We start from the raw sequence: 22,995 nt of genomic DNA, 5'->3' as shown, positions 1-22,995 counted from the left end.
TTGATATGATCATGTGATTTTTCTTTTTTAGCTTGTTTGTGTGATGGATAACATTAAATGATTTTTTTTTAAAGATTGGCACCTGAGCTAACAACTGTGGCCAATCTTTTTTTTTCTGGTATTTCTCCCCAAATCCCCCCAGTACATAGTTGTATATTTTTAGTTGTGGGTCCTTCTAGTTGTGGCATGTGGGATGCTGCCTCAGCATGGCCTGACAAGCGGTGCCATGTCCACACTCAGGATCCAAACCAGTGAAATCCAGGGCCACTCAAGCGGAGCACACGAACTTAACCACTCAGCCATGGGGCCGACCGCAACATTAAATAATTTTTGAATATTGAACCAGCCTTACTTACCTGGGATAAATCTCAGTTGGTTGTGGTGTATTATTCTTTTTACACATTGTTGAATTCAATTTGCTAATTTATTTATTTTTATTTATTTATTTATTTTTTTTTTTGCTGCAGAAGATTCACCCTGAGTTAACATCTGTTGCCAATCTTCCTCATTTTTTTGCTGAGGAATATTAACCTTGGGCTAACATCTGTGCCAGTCTTCCTCTATTTTGTATGTGGGATGCTTCCACAGTGTGCCTGATGAGTGGAGTAGGTTCATGCCTGGGATCTGAACCTGCAAACTGGGGCTGCCGAAGTGGAGCACGTGGAACTTTAACCACCCGGCCACAGGGCCAGCCCCAATTTACTAATATTTTACTGAGAATTTTTGCATCTACATTCATGAGAGATACTGGTTTGTGGGTGTTTTTTTTTTTTCTTGTAGTTTTGTCTGATTTTGATATTAGGGTAATACAGGCTTCATGGAATAAGGTAGGAAGTATTCTTTTGGCTTCTGTCTTCTGGAAAAGATTGTAGAGAATAGGTATAATTTCTTTCTTAAATATTTGGTAGAGTTTACCAATGAATCCATCTAGGCCTGGTGCTTTCTGTTTGGGAAAGTTATTAATTCTTCAATTCAATTTTTTTAACAGATATAGGCCTATTCAGATTGTCTATTTCTTCTTGTGTGAATTTTGGCAGATTGTGTCTTTCAAGGAATCAGTCCATTTCACCTAGGTTATCAAGTTTATGGGCATGGTCTTGTTCATAGTATCCCTCTTTATCTTTTTTGATGTCCATAGTATTTTTAGGGATGCTCCCTTTTTCATTTCTGATATCAGTTATCTGCATCCTCTCTCTTTTTCTTCATTAGCTTGGCTAGAGGTACATTGACTTTATTGGTTCTTTTCAAAGAACCGGCTTTTGGTTTTCTTTATTTTCTCTGTTGATTTCCTGTTTTCAGTTTCATTGATTTCTGCTCTAATTTTTATTCCTTCTTTCTGCTAACTTTGGACTTAATCTTCTCTTCTTTTTTGTTGGTTTCCTAAGGTGAAACCTTAGATTACTGACTTTTAGCTCTTTCTTCTTTTCTAATATATGCATTCAGTGCTATAAATTTCCCTCTGAGCACTGCTTTTGCTGCATCTTGATAAGTTGTATTTTCATTTTCATTTAGTTCAAAGTATTTTAAACTTTCTCTTGAGATTTATTCTTTGACCCATGTGTAATTTGTATGTGAGTTGTTTAATCTGCAGGCATTTTGGGATTTTCCAGCTATCTTTCTGTTATTGATTTCTAGTTTAATTCCATTGTGGTCTGAGAATAGACATTGTATGATTTATATTCTTTAAAACTGGCTAAGGTATGTTTTAAGTTTTATGTTTACACCAGAATGTGGTGTATCTTGGTGATTGTTCCATGTGAGCTTGAGAAGGATGTATATTCTGCTGTTGTTAAAAGAAGTAGTCTACAGTTGTCCTCTATAACCAGTTGCTTGATGGTGGCTTGAGATAAGCTATATCGTTATTCATTTTCTGCCTGCTGCATCTGTCCATTTCTGATAGAAGGATGTCAAAGTCTCCAACTATGATAGTGGATTCATCTATTTCTCCTTGCAGTTTTATCAGTTTTTGCCTCACGTATTCTGATGCTCTGTTGTTAGGTACATACATGTTAAGGATTTTTATGTTTTCTTGGAGAATTTACCCTTTTATCATTATGTAATACCCTTGTTTATCTCTGATAACTTTCCTTTCTCTGAAGTCTGCTCTACCTGAAATTAATACAGCTACTCCCAGATTCTTTTGATTAGTATTTGCATGATATATCTTTCTTCATCCTTTTACTTTTAATTTATATGTATCTTTATATTTAAAGTGGGTTTCTTGTAGACAACATATAGCAGAGTTTTGTTTTTTGATCCACTCTGATAAATCTCTGTCTTTCAATTTGTGTATTCATACCATTGATGTTTAAAATGATGATTGACATAGTTAGATTAATATCTACCATATTTGTTACTACTTTCTACTTGTTGCCCTTATTCTGTGTTCCTATTTTTGTCTTCCACTCATTTTCTGCCTTTTGTGGTTTTAACTGAGCATTTGATATGATTTAATTTTCTCTCTTTTCTTACCATATCAATTATATTTCTCTTTTTACTTTTTTTAATGGTTTTCTAGGGTTTGCACTGAAGTCTACTTTCAAATAACGCTATACTGTTTCACAGGTAGTACAAGTATAATGGCAAAATATTCTTAATTCCTCCTCCTCTACTTTGTACTATTGCAATCATTCATCTCACATACATAAATAAAAATTATTGAATACATTGTTGCTGTAATTATTTTGAACAAACTGTTAGATCAATTAAGAATAATAAAAATAAAAGTTTTTATTTAACCTTCATTTATTCTTTCCCTAATCCTCTTCCTTTCTTTATGTAGATCCATGTTTCTGACCTATATCATTTTCCTCCTCTCTGAAGAACATCTTTGAACACTCCTTACAAGGTAGGTCTACTGGCAACAAATTCCCTCGATTTTTGTTTGTCTGAGAAAGTCTTTATTTCTCCTTCACTTTTGAAGGATAATTTCACAGAGTGCAGAATTCTAGGTTGGTGGCTTTGTTCTCTCAACACTTTAAGTATTTTACTCTACTTTGGTTTTGCTTGCATGGTTTCTGAGGAGAAGTTGGATGTGATTCTTATCTTTGTTCCTAGGTAGGTAAGGTGGGATTTTTTTTCCTCTATATTGTTTCAAGACTTTTTTTTAATCTTCTATTTTCTACAAGTTGAAGATGATATGCCTAGGTTAAGGGGTTTTTTTTGACATTTATTGCCTGGTGTTCTCTGAGCTTCCTAGATGTGTTGTTGGATGCCTGACATTAATTTGGGGGAAATTCTCAGTCATTATTGTTTCAAAAATTACTTCTGTTCCTTTTTCTCTTACTTCTTCTGGTTTTCCCATTAGAAATATGTTATAGCTTTTTGTAGTTTTCCCACAGCCTTTGGATATTCTGTTCTGATTTGTTTTTGGTTTTTTTCCTCAGTCTTCTTTCTCTTTGATTTTCAGTATTGGACATTTCTATTGACATATCCCCAAACTCATATATTCATATTCTTTTCTCAGCCATGTCCAGTCTTCTAATGAGCCCATAAAAAGCATTCTTCATTTCTGTTATAGTATTTTTTATCTTTAGCATTTCCTTTTGATTTTTTTCTTAGAATTTCTCTCTGCTTACATTATTCATCTGTTCTTACATGTTGTCTACTTTTTCTATTACAGCCCTTACCATATCAAACACAGTACTTTTAAATTCACAGTCTGATGCTTGCTCTTCAAACAGTATATTTTGCCTTTTAGTATGACTTGCAATTTTTGCCTTGAAAGGCAGACGTGATGTATTGGGTAAATAGGCCTTTAGTAATGTAGAGGTAAGGTGCGGGGGAGGGAAAGTGTTATATAGTCCTATGATTGGGTCTCAGTCTTTTACAGAGCCTGTGCCCCCTGGGCTGTGAACTTCACAAGTGCGTCTCAACTTTTTCTTTTTTTTCCACCTCTTTAGGTGGTACACAATAGCTCAAGAGGGCTGAAGTTTGGTATATCCCTTCTTCCACATAGAAGACTAGAGAGGACTGGAATTGGGTATTTTTCTTCCCTGACATGGAAGGCTAGAGCAAACTGGAGTTGGATATTTCTCTTTCCCAAGAATGGCTAAGATCTGACAAAATTCCAGTAGGTTAGGCTTTGATAAATAGTTTCACTTGAGAGCATACCTTGTTAAAAAGAACAGAATGCTCAGGAGTATTTAAAAATAGCTACCAGAAGGCTGAGGGGATTTTTCTCCAATCTTCAGTATAAGAACCTAGTAGAGTTATTGGAGGAAAAACTAACAAAAGTCTGAGGGCCGCTCCCTGGAGTTTTTATCTCTCAGACTTGTCAACACTGAGCCTCCAGCAATTCATCAATGATAGTTCTGGTCTAACTGCACCAGTACTGGTTTCCACGGAGGTGGATTTCTCCTCAGGTAAATTGTGATTCTCTGCATCTGCCTGGCTGTCCATTTTGGAGGGCAGTGGTTTGCCCTGTGACCTCACTTCTCTGATGGGTCTAAAAAGAGTTATTGATTTTTCAGTTTGTTCAGCTTTTTGCTTGTTTTACGGTGGAGTGATGACGTATAAGCTCCTTATGTGCCAGACTGGAAACTGGAAGTCCTCCTGCATTAGCTTTTAAAGCATCAGCTTCTAAAGCATCAGCTTCCCTTCTTCAACTCCCGTGCCTTGTCTTTGAACAATGTCATACCTTGCGTTACTGAGGGTCCAATTGTCTGGATTATGTGCCCCAAATCTCTTCATCCACATGATTTTGCAACCCTGGTACTATCATATTTATCCTTCTTCATCTCTCCAACTCAGATGATCCATCTTGTGTGGTCATTTGTCATAACCAACTAGTGGAAAGGAGCACACCGTCAGTAGGGGCTAGAAGAATCTGTACATTAGAGCTATTGCTCTGTAATGCAGCTGCCATTTATCACCCAGGGAGGACTTCAACACATTCTCTATTGCCAACTCCAACAGAGGGTTTCAAGTCTGTCTGCAAACAATAGTGTGATTGCCATTTTGTTCACTGAGACCAAAAAAGATTAAGAGACCCTATCCTAATCTCACAGGGATGCAGCCCCATACACACACCACATAAACACATGCAGGTATTTTCTTACTGACCTTGACTCTAAAATGATCAATATGAAATTTTTTTAAACCTCCAAGCTCAGCAGCCAGCTAGGAAAAGAGATGGCTAATCCTCATTTTGGCTTTTCCATCAACTGATTTTCAATAAAGATCCAACCATGCCCACAGGATATTAGAGAAGCTGCTAATAGAAACATCTAGGAAACTTGGGACAAAGGTTTGGCATTCCATGTGACACTTCAGAGCCACTCCACTCAGTACAAAGCGATGTTCCTGTAAATCTGTCAATACCTCCCTGATCAATGGGCTTAGAGTTTTCTGAGCACACTTATGAGCTGCCTCTGGATCAAAGCTTCCACTATTGCCTCTCTTGGATGTTCCATTTGTTTTGATTGCATTTATCACAATCTAACATGCTTTTGTTGTTGTTGTTATCTTGTTTATTGTCTATCCTTCTCCTCTGGGAGGTAAATTCCAACAAGACAGGCATTTTTTGCCTGTTTTGTTCACTGCTCTATTCCCTTGTGCCTAGAACAATACCCAGCACATTTAAGTGGTTGATAAACATTTGTTAGATGAATGAAGGGTATGATTGTACCTCTTGTGTGTGAGTAACAACACTCTTGAGTTCAGAGTTCTGGACCCTTTTTTAAAAAATGGATTTTATTTTTTAGAGTATTTTTAGGTTTAGCAAAACTGAGTGGAAAGCACAGAGAGTTTCCACATCCCCCCGACGCCACACACACTCAGCTTCCCCACTGTCAACATCCTTGCTGTGGACTGAATTGTGGCCTCCTCCCCTAAAATTCACATGTTGAAGTTCTACCCTCCAGTACCACAGAATGTGACAGTATTTGGACACAGGGCCTTTAAGGAGGTGATTAAGGTTAAATGAGGCCGTATGAGTGGGCTCCCATCTAATCTGACTGAAGTCCTTATAAGAACAGGAAATTTGGACACACAAAGAGATACCAGGATGCACTCTCACAGAGAAATGACCATGTGAGGACTCAGAGAGAAGATAGCCATCTGCGAGCCAAGGAGAGGCCTCAGGAGAAATCAACCCTGCTGACACCATCACCTTGGACTTCTGGCCTCAAGGACTCCGAGAAAATAAATTTCTGTTGTTTAAGCCACCCAGTCTGTGGTATTTTGTTATTGCAGCCCTCGCACACAAAAACAGGTCTACACCAGAGTAGTACATTTGTTACCGTCGATGAAACTACAGGTACAGATATCATTATCACCTGAAGCCCATAGCTTACTTTAGGGTTCATTCTTGGTGTTGTACATTCTGTGGGTTTGGACAAATGTATCCATCATTCTCATATCATACAGAGTAGTTTGATGGCCCTGAAAGCCCTTAAAATGCTCCACCCATTCGTCCCTCCCGTGGCAAACACTGATGTTTTTACTCTCCACAAGTGTGCCTTTTCCAGAACGTCATAGAGTTGGAATTAGCAGTATGTTTCTTTTAAGATTGGCTTCTCTCACTTAGTAATATGTATTTAAGTTTTCTCCATGTCTTTCCATGGCTTAATAGCTCATTTCTTTTTAGAGCTGAAGAATATTCTATCATATGGATGATGCACAGTTTGTTTATTCATTCACCTACTGAAGAACATCTTCGTTGCTTCTAAGGTTTTACACTTATGATAAAGCTGCTATAAACATTATGTGCAAGTTTTGAGTGGATGTAAATGTTCAACTCATTTGCATAAATACCAAGAAGCACAATTGCTAGATCGCATGGAAAAAATATGTTTAGTTTTGTAAAAATAAAACAAAAAACCCCCGCCAAACTGCCACCAGCAATGGACGACAGTTCCCATTGCGCCACATCCGCCCCAGCATTTGGTGGTGTCTGTGCTTGGGATTCTCACCATTGTAATAGGTGTTTAGTGGTGGAATCTCATTGTTGTTTTAATTTATGATTCCCTCATGATACACAACGTGGAGCGTCTTTTCACATGCTTGTTTGCTATCTGTGTATCTTCTTTGGTGGGGTGTCTGTTCAGATCTTTAGCCCACGTTTTAATTAAGTTGTTTGTTTTCTTATTGTTAAGTTGGAGCCTTTTAAAAAATGAAGTTAATAAATATCTGTTCAAATATTCTCATTTCACTGGACTCTTTTAACCAGAACTATCTGATATACCAGTGAGATCACAAATTGGATCATGAATCACATAGGAATGGGGAATGAATGGAGAAAGGAGATTTCAATTTCTTAAACTATTTATACTAGCACCTCCTTTCATTGTTTTTACACAAACTAGGCATCTAATTGCAAAGCCAGAAGTAGAGAGAGAGTCAGGCATCTGTTGTCAGAACTAAGAGACCAAAGACTGACTTGAAAGCAGGGCTCTGCTGGTTATGAAATCCAGCCCCAGGGAGGAAGAGAGCAGTGTTCACAGGGCCAGCGACGCCCCTCAGCTCCTTGCCTGCCTTGCTGGGATTCACAAAGAGAGGAGTAAAGAGGGCGGGTTTTCCCAGGACTCAGTAACACCAAGGCAAACTGCTCAGGACAAACATTGCAAAATGTCTGTGTGCGTTGGTTTAGGGCTATTTGTAAGGCATGTGGGCAGCACAGATGTGAAAAAGGTCCTAGTATTTGTCCAGTAAAACATCAGCTGTCTATGAAGGGGTCCTGGTCTTTGTCCTGTAACACACGAACGATCTCTCATTTTGCTGGGATGTTTTATCTTTCTCTGACTGATTGTTCACAGAGGTTCTCTGTTACAATGGAGGAGTTGATACCTCCCAAGTTCCTGTTGTAGAGAGATGTCTCCATTTCAGCATGGAACCTGCAGATCCAACCTTCTCTGAGACACTCCCACCACCCAAATGAGCAGTCTATCAGAACACACAGCTTACGGGGAGTCAGGTCCAAAGGTTCACTTCCTGGGAACACTTGCCTGAAACTTCCCGAGGTCTTTTTACTTAAAGCAAAAGGAACCAAGCAACTTCCGCTATTTCTGATACCTCGAATCTCTTTGTTGACCAAAAAACCCAGGTACTCTCCCAAATAAAACTGAATCAAAGAACAGGGCAGAGGATACCTTACCTTGGTCCCCTCATAAATCTCATGGTCTAATTCACCAGAGATCAAATTCAGTTTTCAATGTACCAATGGGTTTGTTTTTGTTTTTGTTTTTTTCAGAAAAAGATACAACCACTTTGGAGAACTCTCTGGCTGTTTCTTATAAAATAAGACATACACCTACCACACAATCCAGCAATTGCACGCTTAGGTATTTACCCCAGACAAATGAAAGCAAATGTCCACACAAAATCTAATGCGTAAGTGTTCTAGCAGCTTTATTCAAAACGGCCAAAAACTGGAAACAATCTACACGTTTATGAACAAAAGAATAGATAAATTGTAGTACATCCTTACAAGGGAGTACATCTCAGCAATGAAAGGGAACAGACTGTTGACACACGCAGCAACACGAATCTCAGAAACACGAATCTCAGAAAGATGCTGAGCAAAAGAGGCCAGACCTAAAAGAGTACATACTGCGTGACTCTATTTATGAAAAGTACAAAAGCAGGCAAAACTAATCTATGGTGGTGACAATCCACACAGTGGTTCCTTCCTGGAGAGGGGGTAGACAGGGACAGGGAATGGAGAAACTTTTTGGGGTAATGGAAATAGTCTATATCTTAGTTGGGATGCTACTTACATGGGACTAAACATTTGTCAAAACTCAGCAAACCGTATACTTAAAATCTGCACATACTATTGTATGTAAATTATACCTCGATTTTTAAAAAAAGAATATCAGGGAAGGAAAGAAGAATCTCTGTTAAGGTGAGAAGAAGGGCAGTGGTCCCTGGTTTCTGTGGTAATTTAAGCTCCATATTTGGTCTACAAGCTCAAATGAATTTTTATTATCCCAGGATTATTGAAAGTCATCATCAGCCAGATGACAGCAAAAGGAAAGAGGACGCAGACCTTCCAGAAATCATGTTCCCCATGATTTTTTTAAAGCGCATTTTTCAGTCATTATCTTGATAGAAAACAAGCAGCTGGGTCTCTTAACAAAGAGGTTTAATAGGCTACTGGGAAAAAGAAGAGAAATTGAGGCGAACAATGCTTGTTTCAGTGCCAACCACACAGAACCCAGCCTGGTAAGGTGAAGCCGACAGCCCCTCTCCACCACACACATCGTTAGAGGCATAACACTCAACAATGAAGGGTCCTCCGATTATTGGCGTGATCTGAGGCATATTGTTCAAAACATTCTAAAAGCTGAAATTGCAGCAGCCAGTGCATTGATGGCCCTCACCCTCATCTGTGAAAATAGATGCAAAAGGAAAGAAAATTGGAGGCTCTTTGGAACCCTGTGGGCATTGTCAACCCACCGTCTCTTGCCTCTTTTTACCTTCCTGGCCATTTCAAATCCGGCTGGGGCTGAGCTGCTGGTTTCAAAGTTTCCGTCTGACCTCCAACCTGGTTTTTTCCTCTCTTAACCTCCTTTTTTCAGTTTTGCACAAAATTAGCAACACACAAGTAATAGATGATTTGTAAGGACATCACGAAACATTCTGAAAAACAAAAATAAGGGGAGTTTGGGTTTTGTTTTAGCAGGTTTCTATCCTCGCCTCAGACCACACACACTTATGCCATTTAATTGCAAAATTCATTTGTTGGATGTTGGGGGGGGGGGGGCGCCCTGTAACAAAGGAAGCCTGAGATGCCTTCTAAATTCTACTTAGACTAAATTAACTACGTGGGCAACAATACAGGTACTGCTTTTTTCCTTAGATATATATATTAGCAGAGATGTAGGCTGAATAAAGACTGTTTAGTGGGAAATGAATTATGTAAATGTAATTTATACATTAATTTAGGCTTGTAAATTTAATCCACTCAAACGTAGAAAGGTTTCCGTGCAATGAATATTTCTGAGGTTGTTTAATATGTTAAAATAAATATTGAGCAGCTGACGAAAAAACATGTCCTCTGCATCACAAAAGCTATTTTGAAACAATAAATTAAGCGCCTGCTGAATATTTACAGCCATGAGTTTTTAACTCTTAGGTAAATTTTCTTCCTAAAATACTCAGTATGCCATCCGTTCAAGCAGCAGGCAGGTTCTGGTGGCAGCAGTTCAAAAACGTGCATGCGGAGAAACGTTTTAGGTAAATAAGGGCCACAGTGCGAGATGGGGAGTGGGGGGCACTCTGTAAAATAGGTCTATTCATTGCCACCTGGAAAGCTGCGAGAAACATAAATATTTCGGGACTTTATGCGCCTCCAAAGCCCTTGCCATTCACCCTTCCCCCTGGCGAAGCATTTACATGGATGACTCAAACAGTAAAGGGGAAAAGACGTGAGTGATTTAGCGTTTTAGTTGCGTGTAAAGTTGAGACTTTAAACAGTGTATTTGTTAAACAACCAGAGTTCGGGGCAAAAATTACTCATTCTGCTCTTTTGGAAAACAAGGGAGCCTGAAGGCTGCATGTCAGAGATCTCTCCTGGAGACCCCGGGGGGGGTGGGGGGGACGGGGGGGAGGTCTGTTGTGTCTGCTGGTCACGTGGCTGTCCCGCCTGCCTTCCCTGAAAGGCCTTTTCTGTGACCACCAGGTGGGATTACCGACCCGGGAGCAGGTCACAAACTCGCCCATCTTTAGCAGGAAGGTTTGTTGCTTTTTATTTGCGAAGCGCTCATCATTGCTCAGATTGAGGGTGCCGCGCCAGAAAGTTCTCTGAGGGAAAAATCCAGTCTGCGCAGGGTTTCTCCTCTCAATTTCCTTCTCCCTCTGGTTTCTGCAGCAGTTCGCGCAGCCCCCCTGAAGCACTGATTGTGGACTCCGCGAAAGAGGCGGAGACCGTCTTACTGGCTTCCCCGCAGTCCTGCAGCAGGCCGGCCGCCTCCTGACCAGCCCTGGTGGATCCCCCGCAAGCCACCCTCCCCATCCCCATGCTCAGGACTTCTTCCTCCCCACCGCCTCGATGCTCAAGTGCTCCGGACCGCTAGGACCTAAAGAGAAGGGAAGGGAAGACCTGGCAAATGTCTGTGCTTTGGCTGGGTGTCTACCGGGAGCGCAGAACTTTGAGCCCCTAACTCCGGCTTTGCCTGCAAAGATTGCAGCAAGGACAACAGGGGCAAGAACGGATGAGGGACCCGGCGTGGACTCCCAGACACAAGGCATCGGCATGTTTCCACAGAGAAATACTTCTAACAGTGCTCATAACAGTGGAAGATCCATTTGATGAAGCTTTCTTGGATGAGTGTAAGCTAGGAAAAGTAGACATATAAAGATAAGATGTGGGCCAGCCCCGGTGGCCTAGTGGTTAAGTTAAGTGTGCTCCACTTCGGTGGCCCGAGTTCCATTCACAGGCACAGACCTACACCTCTCTTAGTGGCCATGTTGTGCTGGCAGCCCACATACTAAAAAGTAGAGGAATATTGGCACAGATGTTGGCTCAGGGTGAATCTTTCTCAGCAAAAAAAAAAAAAAAAACAGATAAGACGTTGATAAAGATCAAAAGCTTCTTAAAGTTCTTAAAGCAAGCGTTAATATTTTTAAGCATCACATCTTTATATCTTGAAATCAAAGTTTTTTGGAAGCAATGCTATCTTGAAATTATAATAGGATTAAATGGAAAAATATAATTTGATATAAAAATTATCTCCATATATAGGGCTTTTTAGAAAGGTGTAATGCATAAAAATGAAGCCATTTTATAGCTAGAGCAAAGTCACATCCCACCCTTACGTAGGGTCCCCTTGGGCTGTGATGGCCTGACTGTAATGGGGTTAGAAATCATGGCTGGGACTGGGCCTACGGGCGTGCTTCACTTGCAGTACAGTGGCCACTAGCCACATGAGGCTGTTTAAATTTAAATTAATTAAAATTCAATAAAATGTAAAACAGTCCCTCAGTTGCATTAGCCACATTTCAAATGATCAATAGTTACGTGTGGCTAGTGGCTACCTTATCACACAGCACAGACAGAGGACATTTCCATCACCACAGGATGTTCTGTGCACAGTGCTGGACCATAGCAAACGCAAATGACAACTTTCTACATCAAAGAGAAGGTATTTAGAACTTAGTATTCAGAGCCTAGAGAAGAGCTTATCAGCCAACAAAGAGATTTTAGAGACAACATTGAATACATTAAGTATGAGTGATAAAGATTAGATTTACCTTTAGATACACAGGAGTTTTAAAATGGGTTACACTTATAGGTAACCGCAGCTTTTAAAAATAGCTAACATTGGGGCTGGCCCAGGGGTGTAGTGGGTAAGTTTGCGCGCTCTGCTTCGGCAGCCCAGGGTTCATGGGTTCGGATCCCAGGTGCAGACCTGCACACTGTTCATCCAGTCGTGCTATGGCGGTGTCCCACAAAGAAAATAGAGGACGACTGGCACAGGTGTTAGCTCAGCACCAATCTTCCTCACACACACAAAAAAGCTAACATAAAAATAATTTTTTAAAAGATGAAAAAAATAGCTAAGAGTTAACTTCCTCCAGTTTGTATTGGTTAACAGCTTAGCATTAGCAAAGTGTTACACGGTTTCATATGTAGGCCTTCATTGGTCCCTCAGGGTCGTGGTGTGTGGTTGTTCAGGTTGTGTACTGAACAGTTCCAGGGGCACCATTCACACAGACTGCCACAGGCACTCTAGAACAACGCAGGGTATAAGCTGCACAGAAGCATCAACAGCCGGGGTCTCCTCACGGCAATCAACACCAATTTAGAACATCGCTTAATATCACACTTTGCTAAATCCAAAAGTTCCTTCTGGCCACGTTATCCTAGTTTCTGAAATAGGTAATCAAGTGGGAATTATCATCAAAAAGGTGTGCTTTTGCGTTCAGAGTTGCGTCACCAGCCCAGCTGCTCAGCGGGAATTGGGGGCATGGCGATCCTGATCGCACTGGAGGGGACTTCCGTGTGTGAGCTTCCTTGACACCCAGACACCATGTTCAGGGGGGGAAAGAACTTTCCTTTAAACACTTTCCCTCAGTTTGAACACTGGGGTGGGAGACATTGTAAATCCTCCTTTGTCCTGGGTGTCCAAGGAGAGATCACGCTCAGCTGAAAATGCTTCCAGCCTTTCGGAGACGCGCACTTGCGTGTGCTTGGAAAACGACGCCCAGATAGTCGTGCAAACCGTGGAGCAGCAGGACGCGCGTCCCCCGGGGGCCTCAGGAGGCTGCAAGGCCCTGTTCCAAGCCGGCCCCGCTGCCGCTGGTGCAGGCGCAGAGCGGCCTCCACCGACCCTCAGCTACCCGGCCGGGAAGGAATTCACATTGTCCACACGGGCTGGTCAGCTCATGGTTGAAAGATGACGCCGGGGGTGGAGGCGGCAAAGCTCTTGCAAGCGGGCCTCTTGCCCGGCCTCCCGACGCCAGCAGTCCTGAGGGGCAGGACCCGTCTCCGGGGAGTTCGGCCCGAGCTCTCCGAGGCTGCTCCGAAACCGCGGGCGGCATCTGGGGGTCGGAGGGCTGGCCGGGCGACGCGCAGGGCGGCGGTGACGGCAGAGCCGCGAGCCGCAGACTGCTCCTCTGGGCGCCGAGTGCGGCTTGAGCCAGGGCCTCGGGATCCCAGCCGCATCTTCACTGCTCTCGTGCCCTGAGTCACAGCCTTGAAATGCCACCGAGCAGCTGGCACACACGCGTTCCGGGGCTCTGTCCCCCACTCAGGCCACAGACGACTGTGGAGATGCCCGCCCGGAGCGGCCGCCCATGCCACTGCCTGGCGCAGGCCTGGCCTCCAGCACCGGCACCTGCCTTCCTTGCCCTGGGACTGTCCCGGCCCTGGAACCCGCCTGGCCTCCTGGGGGCCGGCCGCGAGTGCCCTGCAGTTAACGCCCACAGCAACAGCCCCACCTTTAGGACCACCCAGCTCTCGGCCCCGGCCTACAGCCCCAGCCGCCAAGGGGGTGACTTGCTTGAAAACGCACCGCTGACCGGCTGCCTTCCCTTCCCTGTCCTGCCGCCCCTCTGCCCTGCCTGTCTTTCCTTCAGCAGCTTGTATCAGGATCTGCTTCTGGGGGACCCAAATTAACATAAGGACAGCAAAAACATCTTCAAAGCATCAGATGCCCCTGCCAGGGTCTATCTGCTGTCGCCTCGGTCCCACAGAGGCAGAGACCTACAAGCTGGCCCTCTGGGCCCAGAGCTGTCCACAGTCTCTGGCGGGCCAGTGAGGGTGGGAGTCCAGATCCGAGTGACTCCCGCCCTACCTCTGCCCCACCGGACTCTACAATGGAAGCTCTCCAGCCTTCCTCAGTGCCAGGTCCCCTGTGAAAGGCAGCCTGGGAGCAAGCAAGAAACCCTGACCTGGCGCCAAGGAACTTGACCGTGGGCCTTGGTTCTACATCTCTCAAATAAGGTAATGTTAGCAGACACCAAACTGAAGTCTTCCTTGATGGAGAGAATAAAGAGAACCACTTAGACTGACGTTGCTATGCCCGATTGTCCACTCCAAACCTGGCTCCACCACTGCCAGCTGGGCACCCGTGGACAGGTACTTAACCCCTCTGTGCCTGCAGCTCCTCATATGGAAAATGGGGAAGATAGTGGTACCTAGGCCATAGGGTTACTGGGGAGAAGTAAATGAAGTCGCTCAGCACAGTGCCTGGCAAATAAGCTCTCCATGTATTCTAGCTAATGTTATCATTGTTATTGTTCTGCACCCTCGGATATGCTTAGTCGTGTCCTCTGAGTTTCCATGGCCTTTGGAACACAACACCACCCTAGAGCTAATGACCTGGTTGTAATTTTTGATTTCCATCCTTCTCCTCCAGGTGGATCTTTGGGTCCCCAGAGCCTGATCCGATGCTTAACTCAACTCAGTACAGTGTAAGGGGATGATGTTTTGAAAATTACTGAGGCATTCTTCTCTTTGCTTCTCTGGGTCCACGACCTCTGCCCTAGCTGGCCTCAAGGGTCCATCTGCCCGGCAGAGGATTAGGACTGTAAGTGAAGTAAAGAGCAGGGTAACATGCAGCTCCTGGTAGGCAACCTAGGATTAGATGGTAAGATACTAGCCATACGAGCGGGGCTGTCTCCTCTGGCCCTCCTCCTCTTTGAGAAAGGATTTTCCGAATCCCCTTCTGTCCCAGCTTTAATATATCAAGAGCAGAGTGTGGGGCACCCCGCTCAGAGAGCTTTCCTGAGTGCAGAGAAGACACCCCTTCCACCTACAACAGCAAAGCCACAACCCTTGTTGCTTGGTGGTGGGGGAGGGTGTGACATCGAAATATTTAGTCCAGGCACTGACCAATCAGAACGGATGCCGGCGATGAACATCCACAATGCCAGTGCTGGTGTGTAGCGGGTGAGTGTAAGCCGTCCCTCGGGGCTGCAGAAGCAAAGCCTGCTCTCCAGCCCAGGCATTCGAGGGAGGGAGGCCAGAGACAGGCGGTCACATCAAGTGGTCGCAAGTGTTCTGCTTTTCCTCCATCCAGGAAGTTACATTAATAGGTGGCACTAACCCTTTGGCAGAAGGGCGACACTGGGAGGGAGAGGAGTGTCTCCTGCTCACACTCTGCAGACGGGACCACCTCTTGGGCTGTCCTCACAGCAGCCAGGGCTCAGCCACACCCGCTGGGTGGTGCAGCGTGGCCAGAGAGAGGAAGACCTCAGTGCTCCGTGAATGGACACGTGACCTCGAAGGCTGCATCCAGCTCTCAGGTTCTAAGTTTATCACATCTGTTCCATTTCCTGAAACTCTGCAGGCCTTTTGATCTTGTTGTTCTCGGTCTTGGTGCCATGCAATAAGCGCTGCCCCAAATCTCCCCCGTCCCAGCTCGATGGCATCCTTCACTGCAGCCAGCTATGAAAACAAGACGATAAAAGGGTGCCGGGGGCCCCTCTTGTTTGATGCTTCACCAGGAGGACCCCCAGGATTCAGTCACATCCATGGCTATGATTTATTACAGCAAGAGGATACAAAGCAAAGTCCACAGAGAAAAGGCGTGTGGGGCAAGGTCTGGAAGAAACAGGCACCAGCTCCAGAAGTCCTCTCCCGTGGAGTCACACAGGACATTCTGCTTTCTTCCAGCAAGGAGTCGTGGCAACACTCTGACATGTTGTCTACCAGGGAAGGTCCTGACAAGAGACACAGTGCCAGCGTTTTACGAGGCCGGGCACATAGGCACCTTCTGCGGAGCAGGCACCAGAATCCCAGGGCCCCAGGAGGAAGAGGCGTTCAGCATACACCACGTTGTCTGCACAAGCGTTTGAGGCTGAGTGAGCCACTCTTAGCAGTTTGGGGAATGGTAGGAACCCTCTGAAAATCCACGTTCCCGGACGCCTGCCAAGGGCAACCTGGCAGGCAGGCCTTTCTAAGGAGAGCAGTGTCAGGCCGGCCATGTCAAGTCTTTTCTGCACAAAGGTTATTTGGTTAAGAAGTACAGATGATATGACAGTGCCCTCTTTATCACTTTATTCTCCACTAAGTGGGCGAGAGGAAGTCTGAGCTTTGATGACCCACAACACAGCATTGCTTATAACGTGGTCATCTCATAATGAGTACACATTGCGCTTTATTGGACTTCTCCAATATTATATTCATGTACCACGTTGTAGCTGGGACAAGTGGAGGCAGAGGGGTCAGGGCCCCACCCGCATCCCCTTGACCTGGCCCAGAGGTCACTTGAAACAATTTCTGAATGTGCCATCAGCTTTCGGGGTGTCTCCACCATGGAACTGTGTGCACCTACTCATAGAACAGAGGTGCTGAGAGTTAATGTTCCAGAAGTGGCCCTCAGTTGATGGGGGACAGGAATTGGTGGTTTACTGCTCCGGTTTCCTTCTTTTCAGTGAGAAAATCCTGAGGTGTGCTCTAGAGTCTCCCAGAACCGAGCCCCAGCTGCCCACAGTGGTAATGTGCTGAGTGATGCTCCCTTGCTGGTGTTCCTCCTGTCTCATTTCACCTGCCCACTCCCCCTTCTAGGTCCTGAGATGGGTCCCCCATTCACTGCCTACCCCCTCCATCTCCAGGACAGAGTTGAGAAAAGAATCCATAGCTTCTCAATGCCAAATCCGAGAAACTATTTCATGGAATTAACTGGAAAGCATTTCGCCTTAAAGATTTCCCCTAAATATGTTCACATCTATTCTACCCATCCTTTCTTTCCAGACTTTACTCTCAATTGCCTACATTTCAGCCTCTGGTGTGTGCTCATGAGCAAGTCACCTGCTCTCGTGGTTAAGCACGTGAGTTTTGGAGTCGGAGATTCCAGGTCCAGATCCCATATCCTCTCCCACAGAATGCCTTTCGGAAGTCAGAGGTTGTCCGAGAAGAAGCAGTTAGCACAGTGGCTGCCACACAGCAAGCGATGACTACACGGGGGGCTCTGTTACTATACTCTGGGTGAGAGGTTCCATTCCAAGCTGGGGTGGGGGATCCCACTCAAACTTCCGCCCAACTCAGTGACTTTCTTCTTTCAAGCACTGTGGGATGAGAAGCCAAGAAAATGCTGTCTGAAACCATCCTTGTTCTGTTAAAGTGTTCTGGAGAGGGAGTACTCTGTCTCATCTTCCAATGTCACCTGGGGCTGGAAGTCCTGGCGGCCCCTATGTAAACATCAAGAGCCTCCTAAATGTTGGCTAATAAAACGCTCAACACCTGGGCGAGCAGAGAGCTCCCCCATCCCCCACCCCACCCCCCCACCCCCAGGAGCTGGCTGTCCAGCACTCCGACCTCTTCACTTTATTTATATCTTCAAGGTCTACTTTAATCTTGGACAATGTTAAAGAAAAAAATTCTCTCCAGTGGTGATATGATGCTTAAAAACTCATGGTGAGATGGAATCCGTGGATGGGGGAGCCTTCAAAAGAGCATGGTTTGGGGGTCAGCGAGATCTTGACTAAAACCTTGGCTCCCCCTCTTAGTAGCTGGTTCTTTGCCAAGTTTCCTCAGTCCTCCAAACTGGGAGGTGACGTCACCTTCTTCTTAGGGCTGTAGCTACCATTACAGATGGTAATGAAAAGGACCAGCCCCTACATGAGGGACTGTTTTTCTGACAGAAAATCCCACAACCTGGCATTACTTATTTTCTCTCTCTTCTACTTTAGCCCTTCTAGAAATGTTGCTGAGAACAAAAACATCTGATCCAAACTTACTTTCTTTTTCACTCTTCTTTCTCTCTCTATTTGAGACTATGACTAATGGGAAAATGGCCTAAAGATGTTGAACAGGAAGGATGAGGGCATGAAGAAGTTCTTAAGAATCCCCAAATTAGACACACTATTCTAGGTGGGCTGAATTTTGTCAAGCATCAAGCAGACAGACGCTTGAAATGAAAAATATGCTGTATTTTTGAATGTCAGGAAAGATATAATTAGAGGTAGCTTCAAAAATGGTAACTAGGGTCAAGCAATTTCATTGGCACATTAAATAAGACCAGTAGTTGAATATTATACCAAAGTTAAGCATTTGGAAATACCCAAATGTAAAAACTCTCTGTGGCCACGAAAGGTATGATGCAGTATCTGTCCTCCCTTTCTTCCATAGCAATAGAATCTGAAGCTGAGTGCATGACCTCCCAGAATAAAGACTACATTCTTATTTTCCCTTGCAGATAGGTATGGTCAAGTTATTAAGATCTGGACAAAGAAGCGTTAAGAGGGAGTTGTGTATGCAATTTCCCAGAAGTATCCTTAAAGAGATGCTTCTCCTTTTACTCCTTTCTGCTGGCTGGAATGTGGACTTGATGGCTTGAACTGGAGCAACCATCTTGGACAACCAGGTGAACATGAGAATAGAGAACAAGGCAGAGAAGAAACATAATATTCTCTGGTATTGTGAACAATCACACCAACCCTGGCCACTTACCCAGACTTTCACATGAGAAAAATTAATTCTACCTTTTTTCAGCCACTTGCTATTTTGGATTTTTGGTCTCTCACAGCTGATTCTAATCCTAACTAATTCAGTCTGGATGGCACAGCTACACAATTTACTATGAAATGCTCAATTCCTTGAATTTTTTAGATGCATCAAAATCAGGCATTAAGATGCATTAGCTTGGTTTCCTTTATTTTTTGGTTCTGGTATTAACAGAAGTCCTAATTTAGGAAGCAACAGGAACTGCCTTGGTTATCATGTAAATAAAATTTGCTTTGCATATGCAAAAATCTCATGTACTCCTTCCATTTGATGTGGGAGATTTAGGTGTTTAAGGGATCTTTACCACTAAAGATGTTTTTCCCTAGTTATACACAGATATTGTTCCTGGGCTGTATCCATCCTTCCCAACAAATAAAATCCTCAGACTATATTTCTAGTTCTTTTCATGGGGGTTGGGTGGGGGTGGCTATTTCATCTCTCTGGAGTCACTAAGTAACCCAATCCTGGAAACACATTTTTTTTCTCCATTTGGATCAGAGCTCCATCTCTTCATTCCTCTCTTTTTTTGTTTTGTTTTTTGCAACAGGAACAGAGATCTGAGTTACATTAATAAAGTAGAAGCCAGCCTTGACGACCCAGTGGTTAAAGCTCAGCACCCTCACCACTTAGGGAGCCTGGGTTCATTTCCTGGTTGCGGAACCACACTACCCGTCTGTCAGTTGCAATGCTGTGGCAGCAGCTCACATAGAAGAACTAGAAGGACTTATAACTAGGATATACAACCATGCACTGAGGCTTTAGGAAAGAAAAACATAAAAGGAAGATTGACAACAGATGTTAGCTCAGAGTGAATCTTTCCCTGCAAAAAAAACCCAAAAATAATAAAATAGAAAAAATGAGAGTGCTTACTTGCTTTCTTTTCTTCCTTCCTTTTCTTTCTCTTTTCCTCTAAAGACTTTGAGACCATATACACCCTTCAGAGAATAGGGAAAGAATGAACTTTGGGACAGAAGAGGATCCAAACACATAAAACTCTGCATAATCTTCAAGGGTTCATGGACCCCTCCCCCCCCCCCGGAAGCCTTTCCAGGAACCTCACGACAAGAACCAATGGTATTTTGCAGAAGAGGATGTTTGGGTCAGGTGAGGGAGGCATCTAGCTACACTCTAGAGTGTCAGAAAAGGTCCCCTTCACAGACAGATGTCCTTTTGAAACTTCTTCTCCCCCTCCACTCCTTGCTTTCTTCTTGAGGCAAGGTGCTAAAGTCTTTTGAGCTGTAAATGTTATCTGGGAAGAAAAATATGCTAAGTCATTAGCAGCCAACAGTTTAGATGTCATTAGCTTAACAGATGAGGTAAAGCTGTTAGGCTGTAGCTAATATGTGTAATTATTTAGATCACATCTGCCCGCCCCAGAGGGTAAATTCCGAGGGGTGGAGCCGAGCCAGCTCTGTCCACAGCTGCATCCCAGGGCTGAGTCCAGGGCCTGGGGGGCGGCGCTCTGTCAACATCTGTCAGATGGATGACTGGATAATAAATAGAAGGAGTGGAATTTAAATAGCGGGATCCGATGGAAGAAAAAAAGAGAAAAAAAGCCAATGCTTCCCCAAACTGGTGGGATTGTGGGTGGAAGGCAGGTGGGCCAGGTAGGGGCTGAAGAGCTGGGAGAGGAGTGAGCACTACTACGAGAAAGTGGCTATTTCCAGTCAAACACCAAAAAATTATTTGGGGAATAAGGTTTTGTATTTTACTCAGTCTATCTTCATGGCACAGACCATTTCTTAACATCAGAAAGAGCTGTTGGATCAATTCAGTGACATTATTTGTATTGAAATGTGATCATGGCTTTAATATCACAATCTTGATTCATGTTTTACCTCTTTGTGAACTGAGGAAAATTCTTAGATAACTAAAGAATGTGATAAATTATCTTCCTCCACTGATCCAGCTGATGCACACTGAGTACTTAATGCAGCTCACAATGTGGAGGAATTCTCAAGCCAGGCAGATGCTAGTTAAAATACAGATTCCCCGGTCCCTCCCTCGATCTCAGAATCAGAAGCTCCAGGGGTTGGACCTGGGAATCTGAATTGTTCAACTCCCTGTGTGATTAGGATGTAGGCAATCTGTTGTAAGTCAGTCAACCAACATTTGCTGTTGAGGATACGAAGATGATGCTGCCATTTCCATCAAGGAGTTTGCAATCTCAAGCGGAGTTAAAAGACACGGATATAAATAACAGAATCTAAGTTAGATGACAGGTATGACAGACCACTGACATTCTCTGGGGAAGACTTCACATGGGAAGCAGCATTTAATCTAGACCATGACAGATAAATATAATTATAACGGGGGGAGGCTGGGAACGGGGGTAAGTGGACTTGAGGAAGGAATCTGGTGAACACCTAAAACTCAACAGGAAACATTTTAATTGTCATAAGATCGTGGACACTGGAAGGGACTTTAGAGATACCTCTTTTGTCCCCCTCCTCTGTTCAAAAGGAGTCCAGGGCTCAGAGAGATGAAGGGACCAGTACAGAGTCACGCAGCTAGTTACCACGAGGACATGTGCCAAAATGCACGTCTTTAACTACCAAGCCGAGGCGCTCCACCCCCTCCCTGACTCCTCTGAGTCTGGGTGCGGAGCAGGAATGCGTTTCTGTTAATCCCAGGACTGCTGGCTCATGTCCCTGAGAATGCACTGCCATATGGGACCAGGTGTCAGGAACGGCCTCCTGAGAGCCAAACAGAGCACAGGGCCGGCTGGCAGGCTCCCCGTCTCCTCCCAACAGGCCCTGTTTCACTCCATCCTGTCACTCACAGAATCGCTATGGACAGCAACATTGCTCAGGCTGGAGTCACATCTGGGGAATTTCTGTCAGAGGCTTAGCACATTTGGGCCTGGGACAACTGCACATGCTCGTCCACACTCACCAGGGAGAAGCTAATGGGCCACCTGGTCGGTGATACCCAGCCATCGGACACACCAGCAGGGGTTCACCAATGAGTTTTCTGTGTCCTCGCCAAGGAGGGCTATTCCTGGAAATGGAAAAGCCACTCATCTGATGTGGTGCCCATGATTTATGGGACTGCTGTGGTTGTTGCGCTTCTGTGAATGGGAAAGTTTCAGCAAAATTCTTAAACTAAAATTGAAGCATAATGTTCAAAAATGTACACAAATTATAAGCAAATCGTGTAACTGGCCCCAGAACAAGAAACAGAACATGACCAGCACCCCAGAAGCCAGCTCTCATGCCCCTTTCCAGTTCCTAACCCCACTGAGGGTAACACTATCCTGACTTCTAGCACACTTCATTGGTTTTTCCTGTTCTTGAAATTTATGTAAGTGGAATCGTAATTATATGTTCAATATTTAAGATACACGGATGGCTGGCAAGAAATTGCCTGCAAAGTTCTTTGCAAGTTTGAAGAACTAAAAGAGTAGAAAGTATACCTAAAAACAGGGTTTATTCTGGGACAGGCTGGGAGAGCTGTGTGGCCCAGAGCTCACTGTCAGGAAAGGTCTCAAATTTAGACCTTTGACATCCTCTCCAAATGACATTGAGGTACATCTACAGAGATACACTGACAAGCCTGGAAAAAGTCTTATTGTACAATTTTAGAGCTGTGTTCCATTTCTGGACTATATCACCCATCATGAATTAATATTATAATGAAATCTTCTAATTGCCTGTGAATTCAAAATTATATTACCTTGAATTCTTTTGTGTTAAAAGCATTAACTTTTTAAACGCAGACATTTTCTATACACCACTATTCCGGTAACCCTGGGTTGACTTTCTCCACTTTTGGCATATTTAAGCCTCAGAAAACTAGAAGGGGCCCAGGCCTCGCCTCGCTCCTGAAAGGCCCCGCTTGGCGACGGCCGCAGAGGCGCGGCTGCCAGCCCGGGCGGGGCAGCACCGACACAGCCCCGAGACGGTGACACGCGGCTGAGTCTGCGCAAGCGCGACGGCCGCGTCCCCGCCGCTGCTGCCGTGTGCAGTCCCGCCGCGGCGCTTCGCTCTCTCGGCTGCTACAGCAAGTTCCCGTGGAACTAGGCGCGATGATGATGCATCTCTGGACTTTTAATTCAGCGGGTCGTCACACCTTCGTATTTACCAAGTTCTCTTTATGCC

At 44.3% G+C, this 22,995-nt stretch overlaps 1 long non-coding RNA gene across 1 annotated transcript; it reads right to left on the bottom strand.

Moving 5' to 3' along the window:
• Nucleotides 1–9,068: 9,068 nt before the first annotated feature.
• LOC139078781 (uncharacterized) lies at nt 9,069–22,792 on the bottom strand. Its single transcript, XR_011531894.1, has 3 exons — nt 22,571–22,792; nt 9,420–9,582; nt 9,069–9,329 (listed from the first exon to the last, which is right to left on the bottom strand). It is a non-coding gene; the product is annotated as an uncharacterized lncRNA (long non-coding RNA).
• Between the last annotated feature and the right edge of the window lie 203 nt (nt 22,793–22,995).

The sequence above is a fragment of the Equus przewalskii genome, chromosome 22 (genome assembly GCF_037783145.1).
Source record: "Equus przewalskii isolate Varuska chromosome 22, EquPr2, whole genome shotgun sequence".
Lineage (NCBI taxonomy): Eukaryota > Metazoa > Chordata > Mammalia > Perissodactyla > Equidae > Equus > Equus przewalskii.
Note: the sequence above shows the minus strand (reverse complement) of the source record. Positions and strands in the feature narration are given on the sequence as shown.